At 43.8% G+C, this 7,050-nt stretch overlaps 1 non-coding gene across 1 annotated transcript; it reads left to right on the top strand.

Moving 5' to 3' along the window:
- Positions 1-6,128: 6,128 nt before the first annotated feature.
- Positions 6,129-6,266, top strand: LOC114814497. The gene has a single exon (XR_003762289.1). It is a non-coding gene; the product is annotated as a small nucleolar RNA SNORA7 (small nucleolar RNA).
- Positions 6,267-7,050: the final 784 nt, after the last annotated feature.

Raw genomic sequence — 7,050 nt, 5'->3', positions numbered from 1 at the left:
TTTCTGCTCCGAGGCTCAGGCCCCAGTGGCAGCAACTCCGGCCTGTTGGAGAAATCTGCCGATGTCCCTTTGTGGGCAGACCTACTGCCCAAAGTCATGAAAGGGTAATGAATACTACACGCCAGGCATGGAGAAACCAGTTCTTTGTTCCCAGGCTCGCTTCTGAAACTGTGAAATTTCCCAAGGCTGCAAACACTAGAGCAATTAACCAGTGGGAACCCAATAAAACAGGACAGATCATGTGTCATTGTGCAACAGTGAAAGCCTGTCTGCTTCGTGAAGCATGTGCCTAAAGGCCATCTACCTCTTTTGCCTGTTATCGCAGACGAAAGCTCGCGCCAACAGGATTAAAGACTAACAGGAGACAGGATGGAGACGCTGCTGTTTTTGTATCACTGAAGGGGGTGTGGCATCAGTCGGGAAGAGGTCTTATGGGCGCCCCTGTCCATCCAAGGGCCCATTTCCCATCCCCCACTAAAGGAACTTGGAGAATCTGGCTCAAGTGCCACTGACACCTTCACAACCTCCCCACCTGCCATAAGTTTGTCGAGGGCAGGCAATGTGTCCGTTTGTCGTTATACTCCACTCTCCCAAGCACTTAGTTCAGTGCCCTGCACATGTTAAGCACCTCGTAAATATGACTGAACTGTTTCTTTGAAGAATCGTCCTCCATCCTCTTGATTCTATTCCTGGTTCTGTCCCTAACTCCCTTGGGAGACTTAACTGTGCCTCATTTCACTCCCTGTACGATGGAGGAAATGATATCTCTCGCCTGAAAGATCTTAATAAATAAAATTAATCAACTTTGGTCAGTACAAATGAGAAGTAAAACCACTTGAAACTCTTTGGGCAAAATGCCATTTATTGTTGCGGTGGATAATGGTGGAACATGGAGGGAGGAGAGGAGTCTATAGAGCTCTAGCCTATAAGCTCCTCGTGGGCAGGGAATGCTGGACTCTCCTAAACACTTAATACAGTGCTCTGCACACGGTAACCTGTCGATGAATACGACTGATTGAGAATGAAGATGAAAAAAGCCTGTTGCCTTAAAAACAATTAATTTCAAACCTAACTGAATGAGAAGGCTTTACTGCTTTATACCACTCTACCCCTCTGGATTGTAAGTTCACTGCGGGTAGGGAACACGTCTACCGACTCTGTTATACTGTATTTTCCCAAGGACTTAGTACAGTGCTCTATACACAGTAAGGACTCAATAAATTAAGAGCTCATTAAATACAACTGATTGATGGATTAGTTTCTGCAGACAGACATAAGGAAAGGGGTTTGAAAGGAGGTAGGAAGCAGAGAAACGTAAGCAAGCCACCAGTTAAACTGGTGTGCTTATAGTTAGCAATAATTAATAATGGTATTTAAGTGCTTACTATGTGCCAGGTATTCTACTAAACACTGGGGTAGATACAAGGTAATTGGGTTGGATATAACCCTTATCCCATGTCGGGCTCACAGTCTTATAGTCCCCATTTTACAGATGAGGTTACTGAAGCCCAGAGAAGTGCCTTACCTAACGTCGCACAACAGACAAATGGCAAAACTGGTATTAGAAAGACCTGGGTTCTGACTCCCAGCCCCAGGCTCTATCCAGAATGGCAAGAGAAAATGAGCCTAATTTCCAGAGGAGTCTGAAGGAGAAAGAACAAAAAGAAAAAAAAAAGGATTCTACTGCTGAGAATCAAGCACCAGCCTGAAGAGTATCATTATATAACTCAGTTAGTCAGTGACATTTATTGAGCACTTACTGGTTGCAGAGAACTGTTCTAAGTGCTTGGGAGAGTGTAATACAACAGAATTGGTAGATATATCCAGTGAGCTTAAATAATTCCAGGAGAGGTTCACATGATCATTACCTTTTGAGGGAAAGACCCCTAGGCAATATTTCAACAAATCAATTATTTTGGGGGGCAAAAATCTTTTGATCTTCCGATCACTGACAGGGCAGCAGTGATGCCCGAGAAAACTGTTCTGCCCACCCGCAAATGGTGCTATGAAGTTAAATGCTGGCCCAGTTCAAAGTTTTGGTCCACTTATGAAAAATACTATCAATAAAAAAGTTTCAACGTCAGTCATTTTTCTACATTCTGTTTGCAAACAAAATCACTCTCAGTTAGTCATCCCGAGAGGATGTCATCTTCCATCATATTCGAACACGAGGGACAGATGGATTGGTAGATGCAAAAATCCCAGAGAGAATGTTTCCTTGTCTTGTCAGAAGCGTTTTGGAGACTACTTCCTGCCACCCCCAAATGCTAGAAATCATCTTGTTTCCTGAATCTTATTAACACAGACTAGCATGTGAAATGGTGTTTTATTATATAGGAAACAGAGAAAGGGTTGTCTGTCCCTTGCAGGAAGAAACTACATTCCTCTATGCTTCACAAGAGCTTCTCAGTTCATTTCCTCCTGCGATCCGCCTAGGCAGGGCTTTAACAATGTCTTTCTTCTCTGCAAACCAGTGCTGTAAAGCCTGCAGGCAATTGGCTGGAGCTTTTATTTTTCACAGCAGCTTAAAGTCAAGTAAACAAACAGACAAGAGGCAACTTTCAAAGAGACCGGGACCCTGTCTGCCCTCCGCCTAAAGATAGGAGCTCTGAAACAGAGACCTTTGAGCCCCAGAGGAGAGGGAATTCATACAGTTGATTTCAGGCCTAGCGCACCTAGTCCAGGAAAATAGAAAACCAGAACTCCGCTTTGTGTGGATGTGAATGAGAACGGCCTTCTGCCTGCACATTAACCCCAGTGGCCTATATCGCCACACTCCGCACACCAGAACACTGGAAGAGGCCCTTCTGAAGAGACAAGAATGCTCCCTATTGAAAGGAACTTTATGTCATGACCAGCTTAAGATTTAATAGGCTTCAAGAGCACTTAGCACTTCCATTAATCTTTTCAACTCGCCCAAATGGGGAATGTAGACTTTCTTTTCAGTATGCTTTGATAATGGAGAGCGGGTTACCACTCCTCCAGAGCTGACCCTGAGACCACCACACTAGAAATCAGCTGGATGGCCTCTCTTTTCTCTCCTTTCCTTCCACTGAAAGGCTCAGTGAAAGAGCCAAGTAGCTATGGACCCTGTTGACGGCAATATCCCTTGCCACATTTGTTCCTTTCACAAGACGTGTCGGTTTGCTGTTAGATGGTGACATCTGCAATCCTGTAAGTTAGTTTTATCCTCTACTTGTTTCTTCCTGTCTTTCCTTGCCAACACTGATAAAAGTTCCATCTCCCTTGGGAAGTCATTGTAGTTGGGGCATTCATTAAGCACTTACTAGGTGGTAGACACTGTTCTTAGCACTGGCGTGGATACACGCAAATGGGGGTGGATACAGTCCCTCTCCCACATGGGGCTCACAGTCTTAACCCCATTCTGCAGATGAAGTAATGGAGGCCCAGAGAAGTGACTTCCCCAAGGTCACACAGCAGATGTGGCAGAGTTGGGACCAGAACCTAGGTCCTTCTGACTCCCAGCCTGTGTTTTTACCCACTAAGCCACACTGCTTCTACCTTAGTCTGGTCAGAGATTCCCCAAATAAATCTGTACATTGGAGTTCTACAGGTTTTTTTCTAAACAAAGTGCAAGCACATAAAGCAAAACCACAAAAAAAGAGAAAGAGATAGTTCTTTTGTTTGCTAAGATAGTGAAGGCTGAGGTATTTTCATGTTCCAGAGTGATGCAAGCACTTTTTCTTGAGTCTCTGGTTTTGCCCAAAATGATCTGACCTCAGAGTTCTTAAAATTAAACTACTTTTATATAATATTTAAAATCAACATAAAACTATATTTCACTTTACACCCTGTCCATTCTTAGAAAGTTAAATATGAATTACCTTCCTCTGTTCCATGGTGAGGAGAAACAGAAGAGTTACCTCAGTTCTGTAGCACGCCCAAAGCCTCTGAGCCCAGATTCAAAAGGCACGAAAGAAAGTGGCTCTTCAAGGGGCAGAGAAGAAGGGCTTTGAAGCCTCTCAGCTGATGTCACTGCCATTAATTCTGAATTCTCCAGCTGAATAAGATGGCCAGAAGAGGTTGCCAAGGCTACTGCTCTAAGCACTTGGGTTCCAAACCCTGCTCCACCGCTTGACTGCAGTTTAACCTTGGGCAAGTCACTTCACTTCTCTGTGCCTCAGTTATCTCATCTGTAAAAAGGGGATTGAGGCCATCAACTCCACATGGGACAGAGACTCTGTCCAACCCTATTTGTCTCCAGCCCACTGCTTAGAACAGTGCCTGGCACACAGTAAGCACTTAACAAATACTATTATAATTATTACATTAAGCACTTAGATACAATTCAAAGTAAAACACAACCCCCTCATTTGGGGAAGGTAGGAGGATGAGGGGACAGAGAAAGAAGTTCACTCAATAGTATTTATTGAGTGCTTACTATGTGCAGAGCAAGCGCTTGGAATGTACAATTTGGCAACAGATAGAGACTATCCCTGCCCACTGACGGACTTATAGTCTAATGGGGGGAGACAGGCAGAAGTTCTTCTTGATCAGAGAAAGTGGGGTTGTGAAGAGATCAATTGATCAATCAGTGGTGTTTACTAAGCACTCACTCTGTGCAGAGCACTGTTCTAAGTGCTTGGGAGAGTACAAAGCGACAGAATTAGCAGACAGGTTCTCTGCCCATAGCAAGCTCACAGCCTAGAGGATGAGCCACTGGATCATTATTATGGTATTACGATTATAATATTTAATCACTTTGTGTCATGCTATAAGGTCAATCATATTTATTGAGCACTTACTGTGTGTAGATTATTGTTCTAAGCCCTCGAGAGAGTACAACACGACAGAGAACAGAAATACTCCCTGAATTCTTACGAGTTTACAGTCTAGAGGATGAGAATACAGTGGAAGATGGTGGTTTCCAAACTATAATACAGTATTAGCTGAGGAACACAGCTTTGGTTGTGGGTTGTCGATTGCTTAATTTGTTTACAGAGTAACTTATCTATTTATCATCAGCTCCTACAGTTCAACCCACACCTGTAATCTTCACTCTGGCCCTATGAATTTGACAGTGTGATTCTTTCAAATGTAACCAATGGAGAGATCCTTAACAAAGTTGCTTAACGAATAGAGAATACCTGAATTGTCTGGGCAGGTTTCATTAACACCTTTTTCCTTAATTATATTGGCTGCACGCAACCGTCAATTAGGGTACAGGTGGATGCCTTCTGCCTTATTACACAGATAATCATATATTATCAAGGGAGGGGAGATTTGATAGGGAGAAAGTGGGTTACGTACTTTTTCCCCTTTTCACCTACACTCCTCCTAACAAACACACACATCACCCCATGGTGTAAATGGCTGTGAGGAATGTTAGATTCTTGAAAGTACCCCTTTGTTTTCTTGATAATAGTAATGGGGTGTTAGGTGTTTACTATGTGACAAGCACCTACCAGATACCAGTGTTATTATCAATACTGTACTCCCCTATGTTCTATAGTAAGCACTCAATAAATATGATTGACTGTCATCCAAGAGGCAGTGCACCGTGACCTAGGTAAAGAGCAGGCCCTGAGACTCAGGGGACCTAGACATTAATCCTGACTCTGTCACTTGTTTGGTGTGTGACTTGGAGCAAGTCACTTAATTCTGCTGTTCCTCAGTTTCCTCAACTATAAAATGGGGATTCAATACCTATTCTCGTTCCTCTTTAGTTTGAGAGCCTCAGGTGGGACAGGGACTGTGTCCCGATTTTTTTTTTAAATGGTATTTGTGAAGTGCTTACTAGACTGTAAGCTTGTTTGGGGCAGGGCATGTGTCTGGTTATTGTTATATTGTACCCTTCCAAGTGCTTATGATTGAATATGATTGACTGACTGACTGACTGAATGAATGAATGTGCCAGGCACTGTTTTATGTGCTGGAGTAGATACAAGGTAATCAGGTTGGATCTAATCCACGTCCCACATGGGGCTCAGAGTCAACCTCTATTTTACAGATGAGGTAACTGGGCACAGAGAAGTAAAGTGACTTCCCCAAAGACAGGTGGCAGAGCTGGGATTAGAACCCAGGTCCTTTTGACTACCAGGCCTGTTTTCTAGTCACTAGACCATGCGGCTTCACTAACTGATTATCTTCTATCTACCCTAATGCTTCCTCTCTCAGGATTGTACCTGGAGAGTTTCCAGTCCTCTACCAGTCTCGGCTACAGGAGGGAGAGTCAAGCAGAGGCACACCCATTCCATTCCTAGCTTGGGCAGTGGCTAGTGAGTGGAAGGCAATCTGGTACGAGTCAAAACTCACCTGTGCTGGTCAGCAGCGGCCTGGGAGAGAGTCAAGGGTGGAGATTCGAGTTTATTGCAAGGAAGAAGACAATGGTAAACCACTTCTGGATTTTTACCAGGAAAACTCTATGGATAGACTACCGGAACCATTGCAGATGGAGGCGGGGCCTTCTGGGAGAGGGGTGTCCTCAGACTCACCATGGGTGGGAGACAACTCGACAGCAAAAGAGAAGATGAGACCCCAGTGCTTAGTACAGCGCTTGGAACACAGTAAACCCTTACTGTAAGGCTGTTGGTGAAAGGGGTCCCACCTTAATAAGGTGGGAAGAGTTAAGTTTGAGTAAATTGTGAAATTATGTCTGATCATTCAATGTATGATCTCCTGGAAGATAATTGCAATAGGAAATATCTAAATCACAAAAAGGGAATATTTAAGATCTCGGTAGGACCAACGGAGTTTCCCCTTCTAGACTGTAAGATCACTATGGGCCCGGGAACGTGTCTGCTAATTCTATCGTATCTCCCAAGTGCTCGGTACAGTGCTCTGCACGTAGTAATCGCTCAATAAATACCATTAAGATGTGCAGCCAGAGTCTCATAATATAACACTAATAATAATGGTACTCATTAAGCGCTTACTATGTGCCGAGCACTGCACTAAGCTCTAGGGTAGATATATGAGTTAATCAGGTTGTACATAGTCCCTGCCCCACAAGGGGGTCACACTCATTTCCATTTTACAGATGAGGCACAGAGAAGTGAAGTGATTTGCCCAAGGTCACAAAGCAGACAA

Source organism: Ornithorhynchus anatinus, chromosome 9, assembly GCF_004115215.2.
Source record: "Ornithorhynchus anatinus isolate Pmale09 chromosome 9, mOrnAna1.pri.v4, whole genome shotgun sequence".
Lineage (NCBI taxonomy): Eukaryota > Metazoa > Chordata > Mammalia > Monotremata > Ornithorhynchidae > Ornithorhynchus > Ornithorhynchus anatinus.
Note: the sequence above shows the minus strand (reverse complement) of the source record. Positions and strands in the feature narration are given on the sequence as shown.